This window comes from Pteronotus mesoamericanus, unplaced genomic scaffold, assembly GCF_021234165.1.
Source record: "Pteronotus mesoamericanus isolate MK-2021 breed Mesoamerican mustached bat unplaced genomic scaffold, CSHL_Meso_final contig_182, whole genome shotgun sequence".
Lineage (NCBI taxonomy): Eukaryota > Metazoa > Chordata > Mammalia > Chiroptera > Mormoopidae > Pteronotus > Pteronotus mesoamericanus.
The window spans coordinates 32,242,500-32,257,121 of record NW_026555078.1 but is presented as its reverse complement, the minus strand read 5'-3'; the positions used below and the strand labels follow the sequence as shown (position 1 = coordinate 32,257,121).

Here is a 14,622-nt window from a genome sequence, read left to right as displayed (position 1 = left end):
GTCTCTAGCTTGGAGGTAGCAGATAGTGGACTTCTCAGCCTCCACATAACCATGTGAGCCAATTTCTGTAATAAATCTACCTTTATGTATCTGTATAGAGTCAGCTCCCTCTATCCACCGGTTCCTCATCTGAGGATTCAACCAACCGCATGTTGAAAATATTCGGGAAAAAAAAAAAGTGTTCATGTTGCTTAAGTGTACTCTGTAGTGAGGCCAAGATGGTTGCATCTATACCAAATGTGTACTGACATTTTTATCTTGTTGTTATTCCCTAAATAATTCAGTATTACAACTAACTGTATAGCATTTAACTTGTTTTAGGTATTATATGTAATCTTGAGCTGATTTAAAGGATATAGGAGGATGTGTATAAGTTATATGCAAATACTTTGCCATTTTATATAAGGCACTTGAGCATCTGTGGATTTTGGTATTTTTGGGGTCCTGGAACCAGCCACCTGAGGATACCAAGGGATGACTGTATATCCTATTGGTTATGTTTCTCTGGAGAACCCCAACTAGTACAGATTTTTCAAAATTGATTCTTCAGATTTGCTTCCAATCCATTTTCTTCAACTAAATTTAAATAAAATGAATGTGTTTCTATTAAAAATAGCATTTCTGGCTATGATGCCATTTGGCAGAGGGTTTCAACCAACCTTTAGCAAAGAACTGGGATTTCATATTAGAAAGCCATTGCATGGTATTCATAGTTACCAATCCAATAAACTGTGTGTGGGTCTCATTCTATAAGGCAGGCTCCATTATAAACCTGATTAAATCTCCAAGTACAGAATAAGCCACTTGGAACCCCAAGTGAAGATTGAATACTGATGACCAGAGTCCACAACTGGGTAAATGCCCCTTGAGGAAGGCTGTGTTAGCAACCCCGGATTGTGGAAGTACAGAATTATACCTCAGATGATCCATTTTGCTGAATAACATTTCCTATTAAATGCCCATGTTTTGTTTTGTTTTTAATTATGGAATCATTTGTTTTCAAAGAATAACCCCAGATACTTAATTCATTATAGCAATTGTCTACCATCAGCAGTCAGGTTTTTTAAATGATCACTAAGTGTTCGGCCAAAGATTATCAATGCTGTGTGAACTGTAAACTTGTTTTGAAGATTTGTGTCCATTTTATAATGATACAATTATGATACAATTTGTTCTGAAGAGTTTTTAAAAGGATAACCTACAGCCGTGACCAGTGTGGCTCAGTTGGCTGGGCCACAAAACAAAGTTGTACCATAAAGCAAAATGTTGCCAGTTTGATTCCTGGTCAGAGTACACGCCTAGGTTCCAGGTTTAGTCCCCAGTCGGGGCATGTACAAGAGGTAACCATTGATGTTTCTCTCACATATCGATGTTTCTTTCTATCTTTATCATGTTTGAGGAATAGGCTTTGCATTCCATCTGCACATTCCCACTACTCATGCCTGCTCCCTGATCCCTGCCACAATTGGTGTGGCAGCTGTTCTGGAGGAAGCCTAGTTTATACAGAGTCCTGTGGAGGATTTGTTTTCTAGCCAGCACATGCTTTCAAGTGATAATTTAACTGTCAATGAAAAATAAATAAAAGGTGTTGGAAATTCTGTAAGATCTTGGCAATTGGTGGAAGCACCATTGTTACTGAATGTATCTCCCTCTCAGTTGCCTGGGGAACTGCATTTTAATGTCACACATGGAGCAGTTCTTTCCTGAATGTAATTGTAGTTTTTCTGATGCTATGGTTAAAGCTGTTTAAATGTTTGGCCTTCTGGCAATATTTCCTAACATCATTCATGACAGTGATGGATCTGAAACCATTTTAATACATTTAAAAATCTCACTAGCTTGTTAAATAACTGGAGAAAGAATCCTATAAAGATGGGAAATATCTTTATTACCAGAAAAGGCATCTAAAATGATACCTGTGAATCTGTGATGATCTGATGTTGCAAGACCATCGTTGGTCCTTTGTGGGATAGCGTCTTAGAGGCCAGCCATGACCTCTCATCAGAGGTGCCATATAGCGAGATGAAGCCCTGTCCTGGAGGGATCATTGATCTCTGGCAGTTGCTGCTACATGCCTACCCAGTATTCTTTCTCCCCATCTTTTTTTTTTTTTAATTGAAAGATCTCCAACTTCAGAGAGGCAACGTTCCTGGACTTGGCCAAAAACACATGTTTCAAGCTCCCTGCAGCTATAACAGTCATGAGACACAGTTCTGTCCAATGAGTGATCAGTTCCTGGGTGGCACTCCTGGGAAAGGTCTATGAAGGAGTGCAGATAGGTGCGCCGCTGATAGGTGCCTTGCGTCCTTCGCTTTCTTTCTTTTGCCAGGAGTGCAGAGACCATGCCAGAAGTGGATTAGCCTTCTTGTGCCCAGGAGGTTACAAGCACAGGCTCAGGATGACTGAACAGAGAGATGAGATCCTGAATCCTTGATGAAAGGCCTCCATTCCAGCCCTGGGCCATCTCCCACCAGGCTTCCCATTACTTGAGAAAAAATGCAGTAACTTATTGAGCCACTAACATTTGAGTCCCTGTCGTTAGCAGCTAAGCTCAATTTCTAACTGATACACAATTTTGTCCCTGAAAAGGAATGCTGCAAGGAAAATGGGAAACTAAGTGTTTAAACAGAGGGCTTTAAATGTCCACCAGTTGGAGCCTGGAAAACTAGCAGCCCCTGTTTTAGAAAGGCAGGGAGGGCATTTGGTCAAAATGTTCTTGGCTGCACCTTGCTTGCTGTACCTCAGTCATCTCTATGATGGCAGAGCAGGACGAGAAATGGAATCTGGGTTGTTGATATTATTGCCGAGTCGTTCTAGAACAGCTTTGCCACCCCAAGAATATTTACTGCGTAAAAGGAATGATCCTTTATATTTTCTTTGACTTTTACATTATAAAATATATTCTATTTTAGGTGCATAAATGAGAGGAATAATTCCAAATATCTTTCATGGCGACTAACATATAGACACTAATAAGAATTTGTTGAATAACTAAAGGTAAAATCTTATCCTATCCTTGTCTCCCTTCAGAATGTACATAAATAAACATCCTGTTTTGTTGAATTTATATTACTTGTCTACCAATTTATTAGGCCTTGTTCCAAGAAAGTAAACACTTTACAGATTGATTAAATAATTATGTTGGACTTTCTTTTTTAATTAAATCATTTTTATTGTTATTCTATTACAGCTGTCCAAATTTTTCCCCCTTTGCCCTCCTCTGACCATCTCACCCCCAGCTCCCACAGTCAGTTCCCGCTCTGTTGTCCATGTCCATGGGTCATTCATGCATGTTCTTTGTCTAGTCCCCTCCCTTCTTTCCACTATTATCCTACTTCCCCCTCTGGTCACTTTCAGTCTGTTCCACATTTCCATGCCTGTGGTTCTATTTTTTCATTAGTTTATTTTGTTCATTAGATTCCTCTTATAGGTGAGATCATATGGTGTCAGTCTTCCACCAACTGGCTTATTTCACTTGGCATAATAGTCTCCAGCTATCCACACTATCGCAAAAGGTAGGAGTTCTTTCTTTCTGCTGCATAGTATTCCATTGTGTAAATGTACCACAGTTTTTTGAGCCACTCATTTACTGATGGGCACTTAGGCTGTTTCCAGCACTTGGCTGTTGTGAATAGCACTGCTATGAACATAGAGGTGCATAAGTTCTTTTGAATTGGTGATTCAGGATTCTTAGGGTACAATCCCAGCAGTGGAATTGCTGGATCAAAAGGCAGTACCATTCTTAGTTTTTTAAGGAAACTCCATACTGTTTTCCACAGTGGCTGCACCAGTCTGCATTCCTACCAACAGTGCACTAGGGTTCCCTTTTCCTTGCATCCTTGCCAGCACTTGTTGTTTGTTGATTTATTAATGATGGCCATTCTGACCAGAGTGAGGTGATATCTCATTGTGGTTTTAATTTGCATATCTCTGATGGCTAATGATGTTGAGCATCTTTTCATATGTCTATGGGCCATCTGTATGTCCTCCTTGGAGAAGTGTCTATTCAGATCCGTTTGTCCATTTTTTATTGGATTGTTTGTCTTCCTGGCGTTGAGTCATCTGAGTTCTTTATATATTTGGGAGATCAAACCATTGTCCAATGAATCCTTGGTAAATATGTTTTCCCATACAGTCGGCTCCCTTTTCATTTTGATGATGTTTTCTTTAGCTGTGCAGAAGCTTTTTAGTTTGATGTAGTCCTATTGGTTTATTTTTCCCTTTATTTCTCTTGCCCTAGGAGATATATTGGCAAAAATATTGCTACGTGGGATATCTGAACTTTTCCTGCCTATGTTTTCCTCTAGGACTTTTATGGTGTCATGACTTATATTTAAGTCTTTTAACCATTTTGAGTTTATTCTGGTGTATGGTGTGGGTTGGTGGCCTAGTTTTATTTTTTTGCACATGCCAATCCAGTTCTCCCAACACCATTTATTGAAGAGGCTATCTTTACTCCATTGTATGACCATGCCCTCTTTGTCAAATATTAATTGACTGTAAAGACTTCAGTTTATTTCTGGGTTCTCTATTCTGTTCCATTTATTTATGTGTCTGTTCTTATGCCAGTACCAGACTGTTTTGACTACAGTGGCCTTTTAGTATAGATTGATATTGGGTATTGTAATCCCTCCTACTTTGTTCTTTCTCATAGTTGCTGAGTCTATTCAGGGTCTTTTTTGGTTCCATATAAACTTTTGAAATATTTGTTCTAGATCTGTGAAATATGCCATTGGTATTTTTAATTAGAATTGCATTGAATCTATAGATTGCTTTGGGTAGTAAAGACATTTTAATGATGTTAATTCTTCCAATCAGTGAACATGGTATATGCTTCCATTTACTTGTATCTTCCTTAATTTCTTTCTTCAGTGTTCTACAATTTTCTAAGTACAGGTCTTTTACCTCCTTGGTTAAATTTATTCCTGGGTCCTTTATTTTTCCTGCTGCTATAGTAAATAGGATTTTTCCCCTAGTTTCTCTTTCTGATATTTCACTGTTGTTGTAAAAAAAAATGTACATTTTTATTATTAGGTTGAGTAGGTTTTTTGTTGGAGCCTATAGGGTTTTCTATGTACACTATCATGTCCTCTGAGAATAATGACTGTTTTACTTCCTCCTTTCCAATTTGGATGCCTTTTCTTTCTTTTTCTTGTCTGATCACTGTGGCTAGAAGTTCCAGTACTATATTGAATGAGGTAGTAAGAGCAGGCACCCTTGTCTTGTTCCTGATCTTAAAAGGAAAGCTTTTATTTTTTGCCTGTTGAGTGTTATGTTGTCTGTAGGTTTCTCATATATGGGTCTTATTATGTAGGTTGGACTTTCTGAAAGCTAGCTCTAGACAAAACTGTAAGACAACCATGATACCTAACACTTTTTTTCCCAAGACTTACCAAATTCTTCACTTTTTTTCCTAACACTTCTTGAATGCTCTTAATGTACCAAGCACAGTTCTAAGAACTTTATTGACTGATTTAATCCTCACCAGAGCCCTATACCATAGGACTATTATTGTAATAGTTCTGTAGGTGGGAAACTATTATAATAGTTTTGTAGGTATAGAGAGCACAGATATGCTAGGTAACTTATCCAAGATCACACAATTAGAATTAGTGAGTGGCAGAGCCAGGATTATTCCAAGTATTCTAGCTCTTAACTACCACACTTTAATGTTGCTTTAGTACATTTTCTTCATTCTTCATCATCATCCTCACTCTGAACTGTGGGTTCTGTGGGTTCTGTGATAGTAGCTGTTGCCCAATGAGTTTGGATTTTTAAGTCTTTGCTTTGTCATGCTGTATAGTTCTTCTTCTGACCTGTGAGAAGGTGATTCCTGGATTCAGGCTTCATATCCTATGGAGGCAGGCTCTCTATAGGAATGACAATGATGCTTGATGCTTTTTAAAAACAAAATTATAAGTTTTTTATTATAACAATGAGGCATGACATTTGCTATTACTATATTGACTAGTGTGGCAGAGAATTCTAGATGTTCCTGTATCCCTTTGTCCTATAGTGGGAGACAAAGATTGTTATTCCCATCTTACAGAGGAAGAAACTGGTTTTTACTTACAGAATGTCAGGAATTTGTTCAGCTGGTGAGTAGCCTGAAGCCCTAGCCAGACCAACCCACTATTTAGCCCCCATGGGAAGAAAGGAAAGTCAAGCTATTAGCAATTTCTTTTTTCAAATGTAGCACTTGCTCAGTGGCAATAAGATGGACTGAATTATAAAGACTTTTCTCTGTTTTCCATACCCCGCCCCTCAAGCAGCCCCTCAATCTCCATTCTGCTATAGTCCTCCACCTTGACAAATATGTGCTGAATCAGGTTAAACTTGATTTATAAAAATAATGTGACTCTTGCCTCCAGGACTGTGGGATAAAATTCAAACCCCTTTAACACCTCTGTAACGTGGGTACCATGATCCCCTTATATAGATGAGCTCAGATAGCCTAAGGTCCTCCCCCAAGGTCATATAGCTAGCAAGTGACTCCCAGCTGGCTCCAAACTTGGAAGCCTTGTTATCCCCATTTGCTCCCATTTTGCAATAGGTGTCATGGACACAACAGAGATGTATGTGGTGGTGCCCTCTATATACTTGAAATTTAATGGGACCCAAAATATTTGCCCCTAGTGTGTATTAGGAAAACATCAGAAAAAATGTTTCCCTGGCAAACATACACCCAATTCTAGTCTCACAAACAGAATCTAAAGCTATGTCCAACACCCCACGAAGATGTTTCTAATTGCTTATTTTCATTTTTTTTTTCTGACCACAAAGAAATGATCATTTGGCAGCTATGGTGAAAAAAGTTCCAGCTGAATTTAGACAGGTCTGGGTTCCACATCCTAATTCTACCCTTTACTGTGTGACATTGATGAAATACTTAACCTCTCTGGGATGTCATTTCCTCACTTTCAAAAAGAGAAAAATTCATTTGGAGAATTAAACATAATGTCTGCAAAAGACATTGTAAATGTACCTTAATAAATATTATGATCATAAAAAATAATCATTTCTATTCTTTATTTTCCTCAAAATCTTCCATCAGTTTTAATACAAAATAAGAGCAAACCTTTCATCTTTCTAAGGGGAAAAAAAGCTTAAATGGTGTTTGTGTGGCTGCACCTGTCTATTCATTTAGTGTCACCATTTCCCAGGAATCAATATGATTATTTGCCCTTGGGCATAGTTTCCTGGCAACACATATCTTGAACCAATTCAGGTGAATTTCCTCTGTCATTTATGGTCACCTGGCTCCTGCATCAAGCAGCTCCTTGTAACCTTCCATAAATATTAGGATTATGCTTGTTTAAGGGAAATGACCAAATGTTATGTTTATATACTGTTTTTCTCTCAGGATATTACAATGCTGAGCAAAGAGCCATCTGCTGAGGCCACCACAGTCCCTTCGAAAGCAGCTGGGTGGGTATTTTTATGCTGTGAAAACAGAGCAGAAAAGGTTTATTCACAGGGTTTTCTGCCATGAAAAAAAAGCAGTAATCCCTCAGTGAATCCGTAACAACTATTGTTGGTGATCTGGAAAAGCCCAGGAAAAATCTGATTGATCCTGCACAAGAGTCTACCCTGACATTTTCTTTTCTTTCCACTGGGAGTAGGCTGGCAAGGACCTTTAAGGCAAAACAACAGTCAGGGGTTATTGCCAAACCATTTAGCAAATAGTATATGAATTTTCCATGTTTTAAGTGTAAATATTCTTCACTTTAAATTCCTTTTACCCTTCAAAGTCTGATTTCTCTTAAAAATTTCTTATTTCAATCCCCGCAGGCAAGACATTTACTTCTCAAAAAAAAAAAAAAAAAAAAAGAAGAAGAAGAAGAAGAAGGAGGAGGAGGAGGAGGAGAAATAAATTTACTTTAAGATTCATTACTTAGGTTTTTATGATTACTAATCCAACATATTTTTAATGAAGATATGGTTTTTAGTTGGAAAATGACAATTTTTTATAGAATTAAAATTTCCCATCATCTCACCACCGTGTTATCTGTTTGCTGCATTTTTTTAAAACAGTTTGCCTACGTAGTATTGATGCAAGAGCATCCAAACCCACAGAGAATTTTTATGAGTTTATCTGAGCCCAAACTGGTGATCGCTGCTGGGAAGCAAGATCTCAAATACTTCAGGGAATGACAGTTTTGCAGTTTCTTTTATTTTTTAAAAATTTATTTATTTTTGTTTTGCAGTTTCTTCTATATGTTTGGAATTAAGGCAGGAAAGTAAAGAAGATTACAGGAAAGTGGGAGAGAGCCAGATATGGGATAGTTGGGCTCCCTTGTCGGGTCTGGAAGAAAGAGTTACTTCTGGTGTTTCAATGGTGTGTTTCCATAGATGCACAAGAACGACAGACAGGGCTGGCTTAAAAATGTTTTGCTGAAGAAGGTATCAGCCTATGAAGTGACTACCCACCATGACCTGCCCAATTAGGAATTTATGATTTAATACAGCACCCCTTTTTCATCTACATAATTTACTGCAATAAACAGGAAACCACAGGCCCAAAATGGTATCACTCTTGCTGAAAGCCCATGGCACCAAATGTAATACCTGATTCAGTTGCAGTTTCAACCTTTTCCAGAAACATAATCAATCAGGCTGGGATTAACACGAGTGAGGTAATCTGCCTGGTAAGACCCTCTACCTTCCCCTATGGGAAGGCGCCCTTGCCCGAAATAATCCACTGTTTTAATTTCTTAGTCCCACCCTCTTTCTACCTATAAAAACCTTCCATTTTGCACAACTCATCGGAGCTCCTTTCTAGTTGCTAGATGGGATGCTGCCCAACTCATGAATTCCCTAACTAAAGCCAATTAAATCTTCAAATTGACTATGTTGAATTTTATTTAACTACTGTAAGCTATTTTTCAAAGGTTATAAAATGCCTTGTATGGAAAAAAGGAAGAAAAACTAGTAGACTTTCCTTTTTGTTAAATGTTCAATGATCTCTGAACTTTTTTTTTTTCCATTTATATAAAAGTTTATTATTGAAACAAAGACCTTTATATAACAGCACTCCCTTTTCTCTGAACTTTTTTATTGGTCTCCTGCCCCCAAGGGGCGTCACACTTCTGCTGCCTGAAGCCTCAGAACTTTGGTGTCGTTAACCTCAGGCGTCACTTTGCTGTCCAAAGTCCTGTGGGTGGTGGTCTTTTGGCTGGATTGCGTGGGGCTGCTGTTGCCCAGGGCACCATCATGATCAAAGTCCTTCCCTTGTTTTATCAGGCAGCAGTGATCTCAGCCTCCAGATTGACCTTGACGTTCAGCAGGGCCCTGTATTCCTGGGCCTGGCGCTGCCCCTCTGCCCATGGCTGGGCCAGCTCTGACTCCAGGTGCAGCAGGATCCCGTCAAACTGTTCCGTCTGCGCGTCATGCCTGTCTCCACCTCCCTCAGGCTGTTCTCCAAGCCGGCCTTTAGATTTCTCACTGAGTCCAGGTCAGTCTCCAAGGTCTGGACCATGCATCTCAGCTCTGTGATCGTCATCTCAGCAGCTCCTGTCTCAGCAGTCTGCAAGGTGACCACTGTGGTGCTCTCCTCAGTTTGTGTAGCTCCTCTCCAACTTTCCAAACCAGTTCATCATACTGGGCCCAGATGTCTGCCATGATCTTGTTGAGGTCCTGGGACTTGGGGGCATCCAACTCCACGGTCAACCCAGAGCTGACAATCCAGTTTTGTAGGCCATTTACTTCCTTCCCTTGGTTCTTCATGAAGAGCAGCTCACCTTGAGAAACTCAATCTCTGTCTCTGGCTGCAGCTGAGTGATATTGGTGTCATCATTGACCTTTTGGAGCCTATTGATGTCGCTCTCCACAGACTGGCACACGGCCAGCTCTGTCTCATACTTGACCTGAAGTTATCAGAAGCAAGCCGAGAATTGTCAGTCTGCAAAACGATGTGGGCATTGTCTGCAGAACTTAGAAAGATCTGAACCCTCAGGTCCTCAGTGATCTTGAAATAATGCCCCCAGCCTCTGAGCTGGGGTCCCTTCTTCTCCAGGTGTTTCTGGATTTTGCACTCCAGTATCAAATTATCAGCCTCCAGGCTTCTCACCCTTTCCAGGTAGGAGGCCAGGCGGTCATTCAGGCATTGCAGTCTCCTTCTCGCTCTAGGTACCCCCTATGCCCGCCAGACCTCAGCCATCCCCACAGTCAGGCCCCTGGATCCCCAGCCGCCCTGCGCACTGGTGGAGTGGGATGTGGAGATCTGGGACCCTGAGCCCCCAGCACCTGCATGGATGCTGGCCTTGCTGCTGGCCAGCCGGGCCCGGTGCCTGAGCAGCTGCCCGGATCCCAGGGCCCAATAGTGTGTGGAGAAGCTGGAGTGGGTGCTGAAACTCATGTTGTTCAGGGAGGAAAGTGAGAGGCCAAGACTCAGCTTCAAGCCAAAGTGAGGAAAAAAGCAAATTACTAGATTTTCCAGTGTTGTTGTTTTTTTTTTAAATTTAGATTTAAAGAAAATCTGCAAAAATAGCACAAAGAATTCCCATATACCCTTCTATGGATCCTATAAATGTTAACATTTTCCCACGTTTGCTTTGTCATTCTCTCTCTCACCATTTTAAGTCACTCTATACTGTGTATGGTGAGTTCAACATGTTTTCTTTACAACCACTTCCTTCATGTGAACTTGGATGTTCTCTATGCTACTTATTTCTTATAATTTACAGCTCAGCATATGCTTTAAACACATACATGCATATACATTCATAATTAATCGAAGTGATCCACACAAATGGTCAAAAAATCAAACAGAAAAGATGATCTTATTACAATGGAAAGCCACAGTCCCGCCCTCAGCTCTGCTCCTCAGGGGCAACATCTTTTAAACAATCTTTTTTGCTTTGAGTTCTTCTCAAACCTACACATCTCTAAATAATCTGTTTCTACTGCTGTTTCTTACCAATCAAGTTTGGACATTTAGTTTTCATTTTCTACTGTGAAAGGCGAGAATTTAGCCCATTGACCCCTTCCCTGCCATAGGGGCACCACTATTCTTGGTTCTCCCACTGGTCCCCTCTGTATCTTCAATCAACGTACTCAAGTCTCAGCTTTTGTTCCAGCAACCGTAGAAAGGGAAGTGAGCTCCTGCTTTGTAAGCAGAGGATAGCAGCACTCTAATTCCTTACCGTCTTCCCCTCATCCAGAGGCTGTTCCTGTCACAGTGTCAATTTACAACATTTTCATTCTGTTCTATAATCACCATTCTAATGTCCATAACTTGTCTGTGAGTTCATTCTACAAGATGGGAAACTAATAGGAATTGAATTTCCATGACGGTGTGACGATGGCTCACGGCAGAGCAAGCAGCGTGCTAGATGTCCTCCACCGGGCCAGGACAACTTGTCACTTAGTGGAGAATGTTCCCCCTGCCAAATAGAAATGGGGGTTCTACCTTCTATCTCCACCTAATCCCTTAGTCAAATCTGTATGTTCTCCCGACTTCTCGCTGCTACCTGATCGTTGTCCTGGTGCCCGCATTTTGTCTCTGGCTTACCCCTTCCTCTCGGGCCTTGTCAGCGTGCAGGACCCCCTGAAGTGCCACAATGTGCCGCTCTGGTTCTCCCTCGAAAGTTTGCTCACTTTCTTTAGAGCAGCCTTCCATTTTCATTAGTTGCCAAGAATGAAACAAATTCAGGAGAGTTCACATAAATTCTACATTTTTGTCTTCTAATTGAAAAACTGAGATGCAGTAACTCTGGACTGGAGTTGTGCAGCAATGAGTGGGCTATGGTGCGACAGTACTAGCTCTCTTCCTTTTACCTGTGTATGAATCTTCAACACTTGAAATCATCTTGCACTTAATCTCTTAGGCTCCAGCTCCACGTCTCACCTCCGCCCTAAAGCCTCTGTCAGGTTCCACAGGGCAGACGGGGCCTCTCCTGGGCCGTAGCCCTTCCTCACGTATTCTCCCTTCTACTCACTCAATGTGTGGCCCAGACCAGAACAGCTTCAGTGGCATCACCTGGGAGCTTGTTAGAGCGATGCAGAACCTCATGCCTACACTGGACCTACTGAATCATATTATGCAGTTTAATGAGATTTCTTGGTGATTCGAAGGCCAATTAAGAAAAGAACTGGTCTAGACTATAGTTTCCCTGCCTTGCTTCATTGACATATTTTTTTTCTGGTCTTTCTAAATTTATTGCATTCTCTTGTGCATGGATGTCCCTCACCTCTTTCACTTCACTGTCGATTTTGTGAATTTATTTACTTTTTATTTTCATTTCTTTTCCATTATTTAATGCAACGTCTAGAGGCAAAGGCAAAACAATTTTGTGTGGTCAGTAATTCAGCAAGCAATTTAACAGCTTTCAGACACAAGTCTTAGAGCACTGGGGCAATACAAATTTTTGCCACGCCCTGGTTTTGTTAGTTTGTTTTACAGCTATCCTCTCAATAATAGCACAGATTTGGAGACTCTAACAGATGTGTATGATCTTGATGAAAGAATTCCTCATGTGGGAGTGTCCTGATGCCCTTGGGTGATTACACCTGAAAAACTCAGACACTGCTACCTGTAAGACGGACAGCCACCATTCCGCCAGAAACAACAGCATTAAACAAGCAAATTGGAAATTACAATTCTGAGGGAGGGAGAAACTTTCCTCTACCCTAAAGGTTCTTTTGGTTGGTTTAAAAATCAAGTAAACATGAAACAGATTAGCGAGAGAAAATAACCAAATTTAATACATGATTATATATGCGAACCCGCACCCGTGAGAAAGTCAGAGACCCCGCATACAGGAGCGGTTCAAAGGCAGAAAGGGAAAACGAGGTGTATGTGACATTGAGCGACAGATGAGGGAAGACACCTTAAGGTTTCAGAAGGGCACTGCAGGGAAAACAAGTGTTCAGAATTTGGAGCTTGCACTGCGCTATAGATAGATTATCTCTGATAACACCCTAGTGTGAGCAAGGCCTGTAATTCACATTCCTCTAGACAGTTAAGTTTCTTTGAAGCCTGCACGGTCTCAGTGGCCTGTAGCTCGAACTAATCTGCGTGTTACTGAGGCACATCCTGGGGTGGCGCTTTCTGAACCCCCACACGATCAAGACAAAGGGAATGCAACATCTTAACAGAGATGCACAAAACCATGTTTCTTTGCTCTTCTGGGTATATTTTTACTTTTAGCGTCACAACTGTTACTGTACATTTGTCCCAGTCAGTCATCCAAGTATTGGTGGAAATTAACTGCAATGTTATGAATGTTTCACAGATGGAAGAACCAAAGCTGATGAGAAAACAAACTGGTTCTGATCTTTTCACCATTTTGGAGATGAGTTTTATCTGGCTGAAAATAAGTATTTTCAATAAGAGACTACTACATACAAAAGTTGGGTTGGTTTGTTGTTGTTTTTTCTGGCCAGAAACTGAATACCTAATTAAAAGTGGTTTGAACTGGTGGTTCTCAAAATTGCCTGTCCATTGGAATCACCTGGGAAACTTGGCTTCTACCTGGTGAGATCTGATTTCATTGGTCTGGGTGTGGCCTAGGCTTTGAGGGTGATTCTCAGATTAAACCGAGGTTGAGAACCACTGGTTTACACAGTGCAGGTACTTCCTGTTCCACTTAACCGGAAGTCTGGTGCTGGTATTGCCGGCAAGGTTTGAGACTCAGTAATGTCATCAAGGACCCAGGCTCTTCAACTTTCTCCTTAGTTATTCTTAGCACGTTGTCAGCATCTCCACTCTCAGACACAGATGGCTGTTGTATCTCCACACATTAAGTGTTAAACACAGCAGGAAAAGTGAAGTCAAAACCACCTCCTCTTCTCACTTCTGTCAGTGAAAAAACTTTCTAGGAATCTCCACACCCCTGCCTGCCCTCACCCCAGAAATTTCTCCTGTATTTCACCTGTATTCCTAGCATACAGCCACCCATAGATCAGTTGCTTGCAAAGAAGAATGGCTTACATCAATGACCATGTGACTGTTACAAAACAATAAACTAAATAAAAAGAGGGGAATGGCTCTTAGGTGGGCAACCAACAGCATCTCTCTCTGTAACCCTGCTATCCAATACAAATTAACAATAACTCATCAGCTTGTGGGAAATCATCAAGCTCCACTGGATCTGATACTAATTTATTTTCTTTTCGGAGCTGTTCTAACTATTTGTAAGGAATATGATTTCATGAGTATAGGTTTCCCAAAGAACATGGAGAAAATTTAATTTAAAAATAGGATAAAATTCATTCTGCCTTGTTAATTAATATATGGGTCCACTGACACTTTTGTAAATCTAAGGTACATTATGGGAGCTTACTGTTCTTATTTTTTCTACTTCATGCTTTGCCATTTCATCATTTAAGGAATTATTTTATCATATTCTTCAATTTTCTCAGCTACATTTAAAAAAGGAATTAAATAATGAAAAAATAAAAATAACAGAATCAGCCCTGGCTGATGTGGCTCAGTGGATTGAGTGTCAGCCTGTGAACAGAAAGGTCCCAGGTTTGATTCCTGGTCAGGGCACATGCTTGGGTTGCAAGCCAGGTCCCTAGTTAGGGGCGTGCAAGAAACAACTGATAGATGTTCTCTTAATGTTTCTCTACCTCTCTTTCTCCCTTCTGCCCTGCTCTCTAAAAATAAATAAATAAAAT

General features: G+C 40.5%; 1 pseudogene; it reads right to left on the bottom strand.

Moving 5' to 3' along the window:
• Positions 1–9,081: 9,081 nt before the first annotated feature.
• On the bottom strand, positions 9,082–10,357 carry LOC129065682 (keratin, type I cytoskeletal 18-like; annotated as a pseudogene).
• Between the last annotated feature and the right edge of the window lie 4,265 nt (positions 10,358–14,622).